This window comes from Aquarana catesbeiana, linkage group LG09 (genome assembly GCF_042186555.1).
Source record: "Aquarana catesbeiana isolate 2022-GZ linkage group LG09, ASM4218655v1, whole genome shotgun sequence".
In the NCBI taxonomy this organism is placed as follows: Eukaryota; Metazoa; Chordata; class Amphibia; order Anura; family Ranidae; genus Aquarana; species Aquarana catesbeiana.
In genome coordinates, this window is record NC_133332.1 from 218700838 (window position 1) to 218719537 (window position 18700).

At 44.9% G+C, this 18700-nt stretch overlaps 1 protein-coding gene across 5 annotated transcripts in view; it reads left to right on the plus strand.

Annotated features, from left to right (window-relative positions):
* ZBTB43 (zinc finger and BTB domain containing 43) overlaps positions 1-18700 on the plus strand; it is a 72254-nt gene that overhangs the window by 23118 nt on the left and 30436 nt on the right. For 3 of the 5 annotated variants that reach the window (XM_073599732.1, XM_073599730.1, XM_073599729.1), the window contains exon 2: positions 8808-8897. The exons of the other annotated variants lie outside the window; for them this stretch is intronic. The gene's annotated coding sequence lies outside the window, so the exon portion shown is untranslated. The remainder of the gene's footprint in view (positions 1-8807; positions 8898-18700) is intronic. 5 annotated transcript variants of the gene reach the window in all.

An 18700-nucleotide genomic window follows, 5' to 3' on the forward strand; every position in this document is an offset into this window, starting at 1 on the left:
CCCCCTGAAAGGTGCCAACTGTGTCACCGGAGGGGGGGGGGGAATCTGATGAGTGGAAGTTCCACTTTTGGGTGGAACTCCACTTTAAAGAAAAAAAATTCGATTTTTATTATAGCAAAAAGTCAAAAATATTGTAGTTTTTTTTTTCAAACTTGTCACTCTTCTTTTGTTTATAGCGCAAAAAATAAAAACCCCAGAGGTGGTCAAATACCACCAAAAGAAAGCTCTATTTGTGGGGAAAAAATTATAAATTTTGTTTGGGTACAGCGTTGCATGACTGCACAATTGTCATTCAAAGTGCATCAGCACTGAAAGCTGAAAAATGGCTTGGGCAGGAAGAAAGTGCTCAATATTGAGGTGGTTAAAGGGGCTCCGTGCCTTCTTTCACGATGTTTATTCCTCAGATGTCTCTTACCCATCAGTTGAGTTGTCTAACTTCCTGGATGGCATTCAACTTCCAAAGCTTTAGGGGGGAGATAAAACACAACTAAATGCACCTCTTACCCTTGAGGAGATACAACTTTCACTGGCCACGTTCCCCAACTCTAAGGCCCCAGGAAGAGTGCTCTTACCAGATTACCGTACGATTACTGATGCAGATTCCCTGGATTCCTTGCCGAGCTGTATGTATGAAGTGGTGGTAGTGGTCCTTTTGAAGCCAGGGAAGGATCCTGATCAACCTGAAACCTATAGACCTATCTCTCTTCTGAATACAGATTTAAAATTGCTCACTAAAGTCATCGGCATGAGACTATCAAAGGTGGTGACTAAACTTATTCACCCAGACCAATCTGGATTCATACCTAATAGATCTATGGCAAACAATCTTTGCTGTCTATATTTAAATATGCAGATCCCTACAGACAACCAGTGTCAGAGAGCCATCCTCTCACTGAACGCCGCTAAGGCATTTGATAGTGTTGAGTAGCATTACTTATGGCAGGTGTTAGAAAAATTCAACCTGGGGGAGATCTTCATTTCATGGATCAAACTACTAAGCCTGTATCAGAAACACTAACACTTTATCCCCTCCCTCTGATCTTCACAGGGTTACAAGGCAGGGATGCCCCCCTGTCCCCTTTACTATTTGCTCTGGCCTTAGAGCCCCTGGCCGCAGCCTTTAGAGGGAACATGGCTATATGTGGGTTTAAATGGGGTGATCTGGAAGACAAATTGGCACTATACACAGACGATGCGCACCTCTTCCTGGGTGACACGTCAGCCTGACTGACAAGTCTTACGGAATTAATACGTAGGTTTGGGACCTTCTCTGGGTTCAAAATAAACTGGGACAAATCCACACTACTACCATTGGATCCTCCTGTTGCGTCCCTACCCCGGATAGCAGAACAGATTAAAGTGGAAGATACCTTTAGGTGCCTGGACATAGTTATTCACCCTAACTTAGATCTTTATATCAAACTCAATATAAACCAATTGATTCAGAAATTTCAGGGAAAAACTGCTAGCTAGATTAAATTACCTCTCTTGGTAGTAGGCCGATGTAACGTGATAGAAATGATTTGGAGTCCACAACTCTTGTATGTACTTCACAATGCACCCATCTGGATCCCTAGCCATGTGTTTAAGAAATGCAATACCATTTTCCGCACATTGATATGGAAGAAACAGGTTCCACGTATCAAGCTGGAAACTCTACAGGAAGTTAAGGCCTCAGTTGGCCTGGCAGTTCCAAACCCATTTTATTATTTCATAGCAGCTCAATTGCAGCACTTAATGGGCTGGCTGTGCCCAGAGTCTTCTGATCCTATAAGGAATATTATACGCACACAACTGTCCAGTAATGGCCTTGTGGAATGCATAGAAGACCTTGGTACCCCACCTTGGTACTCATAGACAGAATATGGAGTAAAGCCAAGCAGCACTTCAAATATGCGGGATACACTAAGGGTCGGTTCACACATGGGCAACACGACTTTAGCGCGACTTTGTACCGCGACTTCAACGCGGCTTCAGCACGACTTTAGCGCGACTTCGGCAAATTACGAGGCGACTTGAAGTCGCCTCCATGACAGGCGACTTCGCCTGTGGCCAATCACCTCTCTGGGAGGGAGGGGGGAGGGAGGGGTTTTCTCTGCAAAGTCGCTTGAGAGCTCCGACTTGCAGGCGACTTACATTGAGTTGAATGGGTACAAGTCGCCTACAAGTCGGATAGAAGTAGTACAGGAACCTTTTCTGAAGTCGGAGCGACTTCAGTAGTGTCAATTAAGACGCTCCCATTGCCTACCATGATAATCTAAATGCAAAGCGACTTGGGGCGACTTGAGGGCGTACAAGTCGGATCCCAAGTCGCCCCAGTGTGAACCGACCCTAACTGGTCCCGTATCTGGAACAATAGGAACTACCCAGAACTAGGTAAATTACAGGGTTTCTCCACCTGGTTTAGGAGCGGTGTTGTGTATATTCCACAGTTGTACCATGGAAGCTTTCAATCACTGCGCATGGAATTCAATCTGCCAAATACCTTATTTTTCCAGTACTTGCAACTTAGGCACGCTATATCGGCACTATCTACCTGGGAACTAACTAGGCCCACAATACTTACACAACTAGTTACATTATCGTCCTGGAAGGGACAGAAATCCTCCCTATATGGCTCTCTTCTATGTAAAGTGTCTAAAGCTATGTCACTGAACTGCAGAGTTGGGTGGGAGGAAGATATAGGGCACCTTTCAGATGAGGAATGGGCCATTGTAGCAGATAATGTACTTAGAGTGTCACTCTCCTCATCTCAAAAACTTACTCAATTGTTTATTATCCACCTCACTTACCGTACCCCCGATAAATTGCACAAATGACATAGAAGTGATGATCCGCTTTGTCCTTGTTTGGTGGACAATGGTACACTTATACACATGCTCAGGAAATGTCCAAAATTGCAAAGATATTGGTTCACAGTGATAAGTTCTATTAATAGAATTTGGAACCTTAAGCTTGAAGTAGACCCTAAACTCTGCCTACTTGGCTGGTTAGATGAGGAACTGTATACACCCCACACCTACCGTGTTTCCGCGAAAATAAGACCTACACCGATAATAAAACCCACCTAGATTTTCGGGAAGGGCTGAAATATAAACCCTACCCTGAAAATAAGCCCTAGTTTAAAGTGGTTGTAAACTGCTAGAATCCTCACTATGGCGGTGTTGTATAGTGTGGAAGGTGTGTGTTTTCTGTGGTCTGGTTTAATCAGGTGCCTTCTTATAGCACCGCTATATGATCTCCAGCTGCTCTCCCCTTCTCTTCTTCTGGCTGTCAGTGGTGGGGGATCTCGACACCCCCCCCCCCCCCCCCCCGCCGCATTGCTCGGAACGGGCCATGGAAGCGCCGCTCAGCTGATCTTCACTGCTCTCCCCTTTTCTTCTCCTGTCAGTGGGGGATCTTGGCCCCCACTTCTGCAGTGCTCGGTGCAAGGAAGACAGCTCAGGCAAGTCGTGGAATCGCTGAGCGACGCTATTGGAAGGTGAAACGTACACCTTTTGCACTGTATATTACTGTAGTGGCGAGGATTCTGGCAGTTTACAAGCACTTTTGCTATTATTCACACTGGGCACATTGCATGGCAAGCCGTACCACGAAAATAAGCCCTACTGTGTTTTTGGTGGCCAAAATTAGTATAAGACCTGGGCTTATTTTCGGGTAAACGCGGTATATAGCCATTCTCAGTGTTCTATTTACTTAGCTAGAAAACGTATTGCTAGAAAATGGCTCTCGGTATCACCTCCTACACATACGGAATGGGTTACGGCCATAAATGACTCTCTTATAAGGGAACAATTGACATACAAACATCAAGGTAGCCCAAGGAATTTTGAAAATATCTGGGATGCTTGGCTACAGGTTCCTGGTTTAGCCCCCTTACGCCTGGTTCAAAATAAAATTCTCGGTGGAAGGACTTCATCGTCTGCTTAACTGTAGACATTATTAGCCTGGCGGGCGGTGTGTGTGGCCGGAGGGAGTAGTGCGGTAGGTCTCTATGTATAACTTAAACTGAAGTGATATACTTGATGTGGTGGTATCTTGCTCTGCAGTGGTTGACTGTATTGTTTTGTTTTACCCAACGGTTAATGTATAAATACTGTGGACCACACCCCGCTGTCTGCCCCGCTCAATGGCCCTGTTAAGGGCTGGGAGAGGAGTTAGGGGATAGGCTATAATGAGGACATACACAATATAACCTAACTCAATGACAAAAGACTCAGGTATACTTTTTTTTAGAATATGTCTCTTTATTTTATGTGGACTGTTGCCTTATATACAGTATGAACGAATACACTATGTAGCCAGCTGGCTACAAGAATGGATAACTATGTGTCCTCTCAGTTATGTGATATGTTTATTGTAAAATGAAAATGTTATCTTTATTTTTTTTTAAATGATCTGATTCAAAAAATAATGTTATAAAAACGCCAGTAGCTTTGCAGTCAGTTTTTCAACACTTTTCAATGTTTTTGCAATAGCGTTTTTACCGTTTATTAGCGTTTTCAACGTTTTTCCGTGTTAGCGGTTTTTAGCTTTTTTTAGCACTTTTTTTAAATGGATCAAAAACCTCAAAAAACTCTGGTGAGCCACGTTTTTGAGCATTTATCTGCATTTTTTGACGTTAGAGCATTGTTACAGCTGAAAACAGCTGAAAAACTCCTCTCAGAACCCACTAGTTTTGATGGGGAATTTATTGACTGTAGAAAAAAAACATCTAATGCCAAAAACAGCTGCTGTAAAAATGTCCAAAAACATCTAGTGTGCATGAGGCTTTAAAGTGATTGTAAAGGCTTGTTTGTTATTTTGTTTTTTTTTTAAATAACAGACATGTTATACTTGCCTCCTCTGTGCAGTTGGATTTGCACAGAGCAGCCCAGATCCTCCTCTTCTCGGGTCCCTCTTTGCTGCTCCTGGCCCCTCCCTCCTATCGAGTGCCCCCACAGTCAGCAGCTTCCTATGGGGGCACTGGAGCCGAGTCACAGCTCCGTGTGTCCAGTCAGACACAGAGCCCTGATCCGGCCCCTCCCCCCTCTCCCCGATTGGCTGACTGAATTTGATTGACAGCCGCAGGAGCTAATGTTGCCGCTGCTGTGTCTCAGCCAATCGGGAGGACTGTCCCGGACGGCATAGACATTTGTTTACATCGCTGGAGAGAGATGGGGCTCAAGTAAGTAATGAAGGGGGCTGCTGCACATAAAAAGTTTTTCATCTTAATACATCGAATGCATTAAGATAAAAAACCTTCTGCCTTTACTCCTTTAAGGACCAGGTTTTTTTTTCAAACTTGTTAAAATCCGTTTTTTTTTTTTTTTGCTAGACAATTACTTAGAACCCCCAAACATTACATATATATATTTTTTTTCAGATACCCTAGAGAATAAAATGGCGGTCGTCAATACTTCGTCCGTATTTGCGCAGCGGTCTTACAAACACAATTTTTTTTAGAGAAAATACACTTTTTTTTATTTATAAAATAAAACGGTGAAGTTAGCCCAATTTTTTTTATATTGTGAAAGATAATGTTACGCAGAGTAAATTGATACCCAACATGTCGTGCTTCAAAGTTGCGCCCATTCATGGAATGGCGACAGACTTTGACCCTTAAAAATCTCCATAGGCGATGTTTAAAAATTTCTACAGGTTACCAGTTTTGAGTTACAGAGGAGGTCTTTTGCTAGAATTGTTGCTCTTGCTCTAACGATCGTGGCGATATTTCACATGTGTGGTTTGAACACTGTTTACATATCCGGGCGTGACTTACTTATGCGTTCGCTTCTGTGCATGAGCACGGAGGGATGTGGTGCTTTAAATTTATTTATTTAGCTTTTTTCTTATTTATTTTTTATTTTTTTATTTTTGCACTTTGGGTCACTTTTATTCCGATTACATGGAATGTAAACATCCCTTGTAATAGAAAAAAAGCATGACAGGACCTCTTTAATATGAGATCTGGGGTCAAAAAGACCTCAGATCTCACATTTTACACTTTAATGCAATAAAAAAAAATAAAAAAATCTTTTTTTTTTTTTTTCCAATAAAAAAAAAAGTAAGGCAGTTGGGCGGAAGTGACGTTTGACGTCACTTCTGTCATCCAACGTCATTGAGTCAAGTGGGGGCCATTATTTCCTCACTCAACACAGTGCCTCAGAGGGGAAGGATCGGATCGTCTCTGCCACTACCGAAGGCTCCGGTAAGCGGCAAGCACGACCTGAACGTGGCAGGAGGGGGGTGGACAAAAGTGATTTCACGGCGAATCCGCCACGGGGACCACTTTTATCTGAAAGCGGACCGCCCGCCGTTTAACAATATACCGGGGTTATGGCAGCTATCTGCTGCCATAACGGTGTATAACGACGGCTGGCGGTCCGGAAGTGGTTAATTAAGGTGAGAGTGAGATGCCAATCATGGATGATTTAGAGTGATTTAATTTGTACATAGAGATTGCATTAAAGTCAGCAAGTATCTGGCATAAATGGGGTAATGAATGAAGTGGATCAGTGAGTGCGATGATGATGTCATCCACGTAGAGACCTATTTTATGGGGGGTGTCCCCAACTAAACGCCTGGAGATGAGAGATTTAGACTTGATTGCTTGAGCTAGGGGTTCGATCACTAAAGCAAAAATCAGGGTCTAGAGGGGACAACCCCATCGGGTGCCATTGGTGATCAACAAGGAATCTGAGAGAATGCCTGATGTCCATACTTTAGCACTGGGGGTAGCATATAGACCCAGGATAGCCTGTAGAAATTTACCTTCTATGCCAAACTTCCTCAGGACAGCCTCTAGATAACCCCAATGGACCCTATCAAACGCCTTCTTTGCGTCAAGGGAGATCAGCAGAGAAGCCGTTTGGTGTTCGGCCCAGTGGATAAGATCCACAAAGCGGCGAGTTCCGTCTGAGGCCTGACGTTTGGGGATAAATCCTAGCTGATCTGGGTGTATGAGGTGCGTCATGTGTAGCTAGTAGTTCGGCGTACAGTTTGAGGTCCTTGTTAAGGAGGGAAATGGGTCGATAATTGGCTGGACCATGAGGAGATTTACTGAGTTTGTGAATAGTGGTTATGACAGCTTCTAGTGATTCAGATGGGTTGTCTCCAGTAGCTAAGAATCTGTTGAGGGAGTTACAAAGGTGGGGGACTAGCTGCTCACAATAAGTTTTTTGTAGTAATCGTTACTAAAGCCATCCGGTCCCGGGGCCTTGTGAAGAGGAAGGGCTTTAATAGCGGCATGGACTTCTTGTGTTGAGTAGGGTTGTGCGAGTGTCATTACTTGTGTGGGGGTTAGAGAGGGGAGATTCAAGGGGGCGAGAAAGTCCTGAATCGATGCGTGGTCGGGTTTGGGTTCAGTAGGGGAGAGGTTAAGGTTATACAATTTAGAATAGAAGGAGCCAACGCAGTTCGCTATGTCTTTGGGGTTGAGGAGTCAAAGAGGTAAGGGAATTTGTATTGGGCTGCTCTTCGTTTGTTTTGCTGCACTAATAATTTACCTGCTTTATTACCTTGGTAATACCAGGTGAGTCTTGGCTTTCTCAAGTAGAAGTCATAATTATTCTGTAGATAGGAGCTCATGTCAGACCGGAGCTTATGTAGTTCAGCATTAGTTGCCTCTGAGGGATTTTGCTTGTTACGTGTTTCAAGGGCCCTTATATTTTCTAGAAATGAGTTGAAGGTTATGTTGCGTTTATTTCTCTCCTGAGCTCCCAGCTTCCATAGTGTCCCTCAAATGACAGACTTGTGGGCATTCCACAGAGTAGTGGGGTTAGAAACAGATCCAAGGTTAACATCGAAGAAGTCCCTAATCGCAGAGCCGACCTGCTCCCTACTATCTTTGGCACTGAGTAGGGAAGAGTTCAATCATAGTTTATATGATGTGCTGGGGGGAGATGAGACGAGAGTGGTAGATATAGGGGCATGGTCAGACCCCAAAATTACTTCAATAGAGGGGGTAGATATGGACTGTATAAAACTTTGGAGGTCAGGAACAGGTCGATCCTGGAGTAGGTCCTCTGGGAATTTGAGTAGAAAGTAAAGTCCTTCTGCGTGCCATATTGACATCTCCAGGGGTCATAGAAATCTTCTAGAAGTACGAGAGAAAAAAGGGCAGTGGATCTTCTCCTCTTTGAAGTGGAAGAGTCTAGTGAGTGGTCTGATACTTTATTAAAGAAAAAGTCCAGCCTGAGCTTGTTTGGCTGGGCTTCTCCTATGGGTCACAGGAGTGCAATTCGTGAAGTCCGCTCTCTGCAGACGTCACACAGATCAGTCCCGGCACTGTGTCATCCTGACTCTGGAAGTCTGGATCCGCCAGCTGCCTGGACTGATGCCAGTCTCAGTCTCTCCGCGAGCCGCTGTGACAGCCGCTCCCTGCCCCTCCACAGCTCAACGCTCCAGTGAGCGTGGAAGAGCAGAGCAGGAGAGCTGCTGATTGACAGTCAGCAGCTCTCTGCTCGGGGAGCCGAGAGAACCGAGCCATCAGCGGCGGTGTTCGATGGTTTGTTTCTCAGTGCAGAGACGCAGGGGGGACAGATGCAGCATCGGACCGATGCTGCATCCACCTAGGGTAAGTATAATGGGTAAAAAAAACCAAACCCATACTTCGCCTTTAAAATCACCGCAAATAATGAGTTGGTCTCTGGCATAATGTTGAATTTTTATTAGGGGCATAGACATTAACAATTGTCAAAGGTTTGTTATTAAAAGAGGCTGACAGGATTAGTAACCTGCCGGAAAGTTCTTGTTTTATGTGTGATATGGTTAAGGATACAGTAGAACGGACTTCAATCCTAACCCCTCTTACTTTTTTTTATCAGATTTAGAATGGAAGACATGGAAAAAGCTTGTGAGAACACCGCAGTGGGTTGACCGAGGAAAAATGTGTTTCCTGGATACATAATATATTGGTGCGTTGGGCAATCACTTCCCTCCATAATAGGGATCGTTTGAATGGGCTATTTAAGCCTTTGACATTGAGGGAGGTTATTTTGAGGGACATGAGTTCAGATATGGATGATGTCAAAGTGGCACAGAGGTCCAATTACTTGCTAAGGCTGGCCATACATGGTCGAATTTCGAAAGAATTTTCTTTTGAAAATCAGAAATTTTGTGCGTTTTGTGCTTGGAAGGTGCCACAATTGATTTTGAAATTTGGCCAACCAAGCCTTCAATTTCACCTTTTGTTGCTACAGAAAAGAATTTTCGTGGCTGGGAATCTTCTTTTCTTTCTGGGAATTTTCTTTTCTTGCACATGCACATTTCTTTTTCGATTATATTTCTCGCACAATTCTTGATTAGGTGCACTCATTTATTAGAAAATTGTTTGTTTTTCAAAAAATTTCCAGCATGCCCAATTACTCAGATTCGATGACCGCACGAAAATCGGCTGTTGCTGCAGCCCACTAATGGTACGAAATTTGAACGAAAATGATTTCGAAATTCGACCCATGTATGGCCTGCCTTAGGGTATAACGTATGAATCTCAAGGACCAAAATGCAGTTACAGTATAAGGTTTACTGATATACAGAATAGATAAGGCAAATCAAGTCTACAAGGTATCTTCGTACTTTGTAGAGGCTATGTAAGCTTAGTTTACAGTACAGTTTCAAAACAACACTAGTATAGTAGAGTAACCTGAGAAATGCTGTGTGCTTTGCACACAGTAGCAGTTGGGTGGGGAGAGTCAACCAACTTGGAAGCAGCTCCTCCACAAGATTATGCATGTGGCATCCAGCTAGGTGTAGAGATGACCAGGGTAGATTATCCCTGGGTTGTAGCAGGCCTGTGGACTAGGGCTTATTCCGTGTGTCCCACACATTTGAGATCTTAGCAGACTTCCTGTTAGTAGGAGTCTTTGGTGGTGGGACAGGGATTATACCCCAGTTATGCAACTGTTTGATCCCATCTTTAGGGGTTAGGATAGAGATTTGCTGACGTTGGTAGGAGACCAACAGTTTAGTAGGGAACCCCCACTTATACGTAATCCTTCGCTTCATTAGTATCGAGGTGACTGGCACAAATGCTCTGCGTGCCTGTGAGGTAACTGCAGAGATATCATTTATAAAGTGAGATTTTGGGGAATGGTTCCGGAAGAGCACGCATAGACCGTGCGGCTCTCGTGATATGCTCTTTAGTGTGAAAAAATAGATTCTAGCCAGAATATCTTTGGACAAGGATTCAGGCAGGTGTTGCGGCTTATGAATCCTGTGGGCCCGGTCTGTAAGCAGGTCTTATGCCATGTGTGTCAGTAAAACTTAGCGGAATAATTGGTGCAGATAGGGGACCATCTCCGCAGATGTTATTGCTTCTGGGACCCCCCTAATTTTGATGTTATTTTCAGCTACTTTTAGGCGAAGTTGTTGTATGGCCTCAGAATGTTCATCCTGAATGTCCACGATAGTGTTATGAGCTGTTGTACCTGCTGATGGATGCTGCTCAATGTGGTCAGTGTGCTCCTCTAGGTAGTCAACTCTGTCATGTAAATGGTTAATGGAGGTTCTAAATTTTCTCTGCATATCAGCCTGTAGAGAGAGTAACATTACTGTTAGAGAATGCTCCAATGCAGGGTTGTCTGGTTGTAAACGCTGCTAGAGGCTGAGTAGAAGCAGCATCAGCCATGGGACTACAAGGCTTAGCGCCATGCTGTCTCTCTTCACAGGGGTAGGCTTTGTGGGAGAGTGTGCTGGTAAAATTGCAGACCTCTTACCTCTATCAGTGGGAGAGGAGGCCAGATGGGGTTGTTGCTCCTCTGTCTCCTCCATGTCTGAGACCTGATCTTCATTTAGGCAGGGCTGGTGCAAGGATTTTTGACACCCCAGGCGAAAACTCATTTTGCCGCCCCCTCCCCTGGCTCCGCCCCTGAATCCACCCCCTCTGCCCAAGCATCAGTGTGACAGGACCCGTCGCTAGAGAAAGCATGCGGCTGCAGTAGAGAGCACTGATTATAGAGATGCGCAGGGGTGTTTGCTTCCATTACATCAGGACATGTCCTCCAGTGCTGCGCCTCCTATAAGGACACTACGAAGTGGCTGCCTGAGTAACATGCACAGAGGGATCCCCTGCATCCCCCTAGATGTGCACACTTTATCTCAGCAGTGCCCACTAGAGATTATAACATTTATTGCAGAGGTATTTATAATACAGGACCGAAAACTTGCATAGTGCGGAGACAGAGAGAGAGTAGGGAAACCAGCGGCCAGGCTCCCTAGGCAGCAGTGCACACTAGGCGGCCGCCTAGTTTGCCTAGTGGCAGCACTGGCCCTGGGCACAGGCAGTGTATTCGGCAACAGGGTGTCTCTGTCCCGGTCGATGCCATCTTGGACCGGCGGCTGAGAGGGCCGCATGTAATAATCCAGGAGCCTGCATGTGCCCGTCGATCGGAATAGCCCGTGGGTCATAATCCGCGAGTTGTGCGGTGTCAGTTTCCCCTATTCTAGGGGAGAGAGGCTCGGATGGGCAGCTGGGTAGCAATGTGTTGCTCTGTGGAGGAGTGGAGCTCCGTGATCAATTGACCATATCGACTAGAGGTCGACCGATATATCGGCCGATATTTGGTGTTTTTCACTTAATGAAAGTAGCGGCACTTTCGGGGCGGTTTGCAGGCGCTATTATTAGCGCAATAGCGCCTGCAAACCGCCCCAGTGTGCAAGGGCTCTAATAGAAGTCAATACAAGTTGCCTGAAAACTTCTGTGAAGCTACTTCTCTCCTCCTCTGGGCAGCCTGCCAAATCTGATAAAAAGAACCTGAAGGATACAATGTTTACACTTATGAATGAACTAAACTCAGTGTGTAGAAGCTCTCAGTTTAACCATTTAAAGACTAAATCTTTTCTGACAGTTGTTGCTTACAAGTAAAAATCCTGTATTTTCTGCTAGAAAATCACTTAGAAACCCCAAACAATATATATATATTTTTTTTTAGCAGAGACCCTAGGAAATAAAATAGCGGTTGTTGCAATATTTTATGTCACACGGTATTTGCGCAGCGGTCTTTCAAACGCAATATTTTTTGAAAAAATACACTAATACATTTTTTTTAAAAACTAAGCAGTAAAGTTAGCCCATTTTTTTTCATCCAAAAGTTTTGATTACCTGTTTTTGTGTATTTAGTATTTAAGATATAGTTTTTTTTATTTATATTTTTAATCTAAATTCTACATACAAGTGAACTGATTGGAGGTTTGTTTTGTTTAATAAATGTTTAAATGTAAAAAAATTTCTGTATTACTTAAGGTAGCTTTCACACTGGAGCAGGCATGCGTTGACGGTAAAACGCTGCTAGTTTTAGCGGCGCTTTACCGTCATTTTAGCGGTGCTATTCGGCTGCTAGCAGGGCGCTTATAACCCAGCTAGCAGCCGAGGAAAGGGGTTAAATTCGCCCCTGAAGCCCCGCTGCCAAAACGCTTTTCAGGCACTTCGGCAGCGGTGCGCATTCATTTCAATGGGCAGGAGTGGTGGAGGAGCGGTATACACCGCTCCAAAGATGCCGCTTGCAGGACTTTTTTTTAACATCCTGCCAGCGCATCGCCTCAGTGTGAAAGCACTCAGGATATCACACTGAGACTGCAGGGGAGCCGTTTTACAGGCGCTATTTTTAGCCCAAAAGCGCCTGAAAAACGCCCCAGTGTGAAGGGGGTCTAACTATTAGATTTTATGAGATGAAGGGAAAAAAAAAAAAAAAAAAAAAATCGGCCTAATATATCGGCCCAAAAAAATCGGCATCACATATCGGCCACCGCGATTTCTAAATATCGGCATCAGCATTGGCCAGAGAAAAACCCATATCGGTCGACCTCTAATATCGACTGCGGCCAGACCACGCTCTAAGACAGTGATGGCGAACCTTAGCACCCCAGATGTTTTGGAACTACATTTCCCATAATGCTCATGCACTCTGCAGTGTAGCTGAGCATCATGGGAAATGTAGTTCCAAAACATCTGGGGTGCCAAGGTTCACCATCACTGCTCTAAGAAATGCCAAATTTTAAAGAAGATGAAGCAACAGACAAGGTAGTACTAATGTAAGCTGCTGTAATAGTTAATAAAATGTTAAGGTTTGATAACAATTTGAAGTGGTAGTAAACCTTGCATTTTGGTTTTTACCTACAGGTAAACTTTTAATAAAGCTTACCCGTAAGTAAATGAATATCTCTTAAATGGCAGCTGGAGATGTCACCGGCGCATGCAAATGGCATACCCGTGCCGCTCCTTCAGAGCTCTGTGCTGTGGCCATGACTCATTGCGGCTCAGCCATTCAAGCGATCGTAGGCTGCGAACATGGAAGAAAGACTGGGTGAAGATTAAAGCCTCTGCAGTGGTGACCACGTGTCGCTGAAGTGCTTTGTTTCAAAGTAAGTTTTTCATAATGTGCTAGTATGTGATGCATACTAGCACATTATGCCTTTACTTTGCAGGGAGAAAGGTGTTTGTTTTTTGTTTTTTAGTTTCAGAGTTTACTACCGCTTTAAAGATTAGAAGGCTGACAGGCTTCCAGCATACTGCTGACATTGGGGAACTGTGCTACCAAGAAATTAGTAAAGTAAAACAAAAGCTTAGGCTGCAAAGGGCTGAACTACTCCACAGTGGCTGCAGGTCAGTCAAGCTTTGTTAACAATATGTAGCTATTTGAACATCCAAAGCCTGGCCACAGTTCTGCTTTAAGTCAGTTTAATTAAGGAGGTCATACAGGTGGAACATGAACAAGGTCTAGGTGGAGGTGCTGTATGGCACATGCTAAAAAGTAGGCATCACAAAATGACGGACTGCGGTCTGCATCCTGACTCAATGTCCCATCTACCATTTAGGAGCTTTTCTTCTCCTTGGCCGCCACTATCGCTTTCATCTTTGCAGAGCTACAGTATCTCAGAAAGGGGGAACACTCCTGACATTTTTGTAAATATTTTATTATGTCTTTTCATGTGACAACACTGAAGAAATGCAGTTCACCAGAGCTTCACAGGTTGCCACTGGAGTCCTCTTCCACTCCTCCATGCCGACATCACGGCATTATACTGTCAGACTATTGTTCAACGATTAGTGCATTTAAATAGTGCCTCTGCTTTTGTGCTTAGGACTATGCTTGCCAAAAAGGACACCACAAAGACCTCAAAAAAGGTACCAAAAAATTCACCTCCAGGCTCTGGTAACTCCAGTCGTGCCTCCACACTGTCATCTTCTCCTGAAATACCAGATGTGGCAATCCAGGGTGAGTTATTGGAACCAATTGGTGGTGCAGTTGCTTCTCACATCTCAGCCCCTGTATATGTGACTGAAGATGCCTTTTCCTCCGCCCTGTTGGGCCTAGAGGGAAGAATAGCGGCTTTAATCGCATCCTCCATCCAAAGGGATAGGAAGCGTGGTAGATCCCCCTTCCCCACCTTAGACCCTTTACCAGGGGAACAGTGGGTAGAAGATGAGGTGTTACCCTCAGGCGATCAGGAGGAAAGACAAACCGATGGCTCCTCTGCAGAGGAAACAATGGGGGATGAACCCTTTTCAGCCTCGCAATCTGAGAAACTGCTGATACAATCTCTTACAGAGATGGTTTGTTCTTCTTTCAAGCTGCCCCTAACTGAGTCAGCTGAAAGTTCAGTTTCTTCTCTGGGTTCCTTAAAACCTTCTCAGCCTTTGTATGTGTTTCCTGTCCATGCATTATTAGAACAGCTTATTTATGCTGAATGGGATCATCCGGATAAGCATTTTCTCCCTCCAAAGAGATTCATAGTACTTTATCCCATGGAGGAGAAATTCACCAAAAGATGGAATGTACCAGCAGTTGACGCTGCTATATCCAGTGTGAATAAAAGTCTAACTTGTCCAGTGGACAATGCACAAATGCTTAAGGATCCAACAGATAAAAGGTTGGAATTCCTGTTAAAAGCCTCTTTTTCTTTGGCAGGTGTGGTTACTCGGCCTGCAGTTGCTGCAATCCCTAACAGACCAGTTTAGACAGGCCCTTAAAGAGGTTCCTGTTCAGCAAACCCGGGATTTGGCCGAACTGCCAAGAGCATTATGTTTTGCCATAGACGCCATTAAAGATTCTATTCACCAGGCGTCCACGCCTTGCGCTTGTGCTAGTACACACGCGTAGGATCCTGTGGTTAAAAAATTGGTCAGCCTAAGCACCATGCAAAAGGCTCCTGACTGGTTTTCCTTTTCATGGGGTTCAGCTATTTGGGGATGACTTGGACAAATACATCCAAAAGATTTCAAGTGGGAAAATACTCTTTTGCCAGTTAAGAGAAGACGTAAACGCCCTTCATTTAAGCAAACTCTTTCTCCTTCGCCAGGGGCGTCTGCCTCTAGGCAGTGGCGACGGCCTGCGCCGTCAAAGTCTAGAGGAAAGCCTCAGGGTCAGGCCTAGGCACAAAAGAAGTCCTGGGGCCGGAAATCTGCAAAACAGAATTCTAAAGCCTCATTAGGAAGGGGCGCCCCGGTCGCAAGGGTCTGGGGAAGACCTCTGCAGTTTTTAGAAAACTGGCAAGAGGAAATTCAGGACAGATGGGTCATCTCCACGGTAACTCTAGGGTACAAACTATAATTTCGGTAGTTTCCACCGTCTCGTTTTCTGAGGTGAAACGTTCCCAAAGATCCAGGGAAAAGGCAATCTCTGTTTCGGGCACTAGACTGGCTACTGGCTCAGGGGGTGATCATACAAATCCCCACAGAAGAGCAAGGTTTGGGGTTTTATTCAAACCTCTTTACGGTACCAAAACCGAATAAAGATGTCAGACCCATTCTAGATCTAAAGAATCTAAATCAGTTCCTGAAGATCCACTCTTTGCACATGGAGTCGATCTGGTCGGTGGTTTCTATCCTACAAAGAGGAGAACTTCTGGCATCTATTGACATCAGGGATGCATATCTGCATGTCCCTATATTTCCAGCTCACCAAAGGTTTCTGCGGTTCGAGGTAGAACAGCATCATTTTCAGTTTGTAGCCTTGCCCTTCAGGATAGCTACAGCACCCCGGGTGTTTACAAAAGTTCTGGCCCCACCCCTAGCCAGGTTAAGGGCACAGGGCATAACAGTCTTGGCATACCAAGATGATCTATTGCTAACAGACCAGTCGGTGGCTCGTTTGGAGCAAAGGGTGCGCATTACAACCAGTTACCTGGAAAGTCTAGGTTGGATTCTCAACCTAGAGAAGTCTTCCTTAAAACCGCTAAAAAGGCTGGAGTACTTGAGTCTGATCATAGACACAGCCCACAAAAAGGTGTTCTTACCTCAGGCAAAGATCAACACCATAAGAGAGCTGGTGCGGATGGTCATTTCAGAAATAGATCCCTCCATTCGCCTTTGCATGAGGTTGTTAGGAAAGATAGTGGCTTCATTTGAAGCGGTTCCCTATGCCCAGTTCCATTCGAGACTGTTGCAAAGCAGTATCCTGTCTGCTTGGAACAAAATGGTTCAAGCTTTAGACTTGCCAATGCGACTGTCCCCAAGGGTGTCTCAGAGCATCAGTTGGTGGTTGGTAACCCAGAATCTGCTGGAAGGAAAATCCTTCAGAACTGTTATCTGGAAGGTGGTAAGGACAGATACCAGCCTTTCATGTTGGGGAGCAGTGCTAGAAAAGACAGCTGTCCAGGGTTAGTGGTCAAGAACCGAAAGGACTTTGCCCATAAACATCCTAGAGATTTGGGCAGCGCGTTTGGCTCTGAAGGCCTGGACATTCAGGTTACGGGGTTGTCCTGTCAGGATCCAGTCCGACAATGCCACAGCTGTGGCTTACATCAATCACCAAGGGGGCACCAAGAGTCTCGCAGCCCAGAAGGAGGTGAACCATATCCTAACTTGGGCAGAAAGGAATGTTCTGTGCCTACCAGCAGTTTTCATTCCGGGAAAAGAGAATTGGCAGGCGGACTTCTTGAGCCACCAGCAGTTGCTCCCGGGGGAATGGTCCCTTCACCCCAACATTTTTCAGGCTGTTTGCCAGAATGGGGGACTCCGGACGTAGATCTTCTAGCGTCCAGATTTAACATGAAGTTGGTCAATTTTGTGTCTAAAACAAGGGATCCACTCGCATGCAGAACAGATGCGTTGGCGACCCCGTGGAATCAGTTCTCACTGATTTATGCATTCCCCCCCAATTCAGTTATTGCCAGGACTTCTTTGCAGGATCAAGCTGAAAAGAAAGCTGGTAATTCTTGTAGCCCCAGCATGGCCCAGAAGGTCCTGGTATGCAGAAATCGTAAAGATGGTGGTGGGGGATCCATGGTCCCTTCCACTATGTCCAGACCTACTCTCACAGGAGCCGATATTCTATCCTACCTTTACAAACTCTAAATTTATCGGCTTGGCTATTGAAACCCGCATTGTGAAGAAATGTGGGCTTTCCGGGTCAGTTATCTCTACCTTGATTAATGCAAGGAAGCCAGCTTCCAGAACTATAAAATATAGAGTCTGGAGGGCTTATGTTTCCTGGTGTGAGTCCAAGGGTTGGCACCCTCGGAAGTATAACGTAAGCAGAATTCTTGCCTTTCTGCAATTGGGGTAGAGATGAAGCTGGCCTTGAGTACTATTAAGGGCCAAGTTTCAGCTTTATCGGTCTTATTTCAAAGACCACTTGCTTCGCATTCTTTGGTCCGGGTTTTTATGCAAGGGGTGATGCGGCTTAATCCGCCAGTCAGACCTCCTTTGAACCCTTGTCAGTGTTACAAAAACAGCCATTTGAACCACCTCAATACAGTGCATTTTCACTGCCTTCCTGCCCAAGCCATTTTTCAGCTTTCAGTGCTGTCACACTTTGAATGACAATTGCGCGGTCATACGACACTGTACCCAGATAAAATTGTTATCATTTTTTTTCCACAAATAAAGCTTTCTTTTGGTGGTATTTGATCGCCTCTGCGGTTTTTATTTTTTACGCTATAAACAAAAAAAGAGTGACAAGTTTGAAAAAAAACTTTTTGCTATAATAACTATCCAATTTTTTTTCTTTAAAACCAATTTTTTCCTCAGTTTAGGCCGATATGTATTCTTCTACACATTTTTGGTAAAAAAAAAAAAAAAATAATAAACGTATATTGATTGGTTTGCGCAAAAGTTATAGCGTCTACAAAATAGGGGATAAATTTATAGCATTTTTATTTATTTATTTTTTTTTACTAGTAATGGCGGCAATCTGCGATATTGCGGCGGACATATTGGACACTTTTGACACATTTTTGGGACCATTCACATTTATACAGCGATCCGTGCTATAAAAATGCATTGATTACTGTATAAATGTGACTGGCAGGGAAGGGGTTAACACTAGGTGGTGTTCGAGGGGTTAACTGTGTTTGCTAGGGAGTGTTTCTAACTAAAGGGGGAGGGGACTCACAAGGGGAGGAGACCGATCGGTGTTCCTCTGTACTGGGAACACACTATCGGTCTCCTCTCCTCTGACAGGACCGTGGATCTGTGTGTTTAAACACACAGATCCACGGTCCTGCTGTGTTACCGGCAATTGCGGGTGCCCGGCAGACATTGCGGCTGCTGGGCACGCACACCGGGTGCCCAGTGACACGGCAGGCGCGATTGCTGTCGGCGGCGCGTGCGCGCCCCCTGGTGGGCCGGGAAAGCGAGGGCATAATATGACGCCCTCCCACAACGAGAGCTGCGCCGCCTGGCCGTCAATTGACAGCCGGCGGTCAGCAAGCAGTTAAAGACCACTGCTCAGATCCGGAAGACTGATGTCTTATTTGTGCTGCCAGAAGGTCCTAGGAA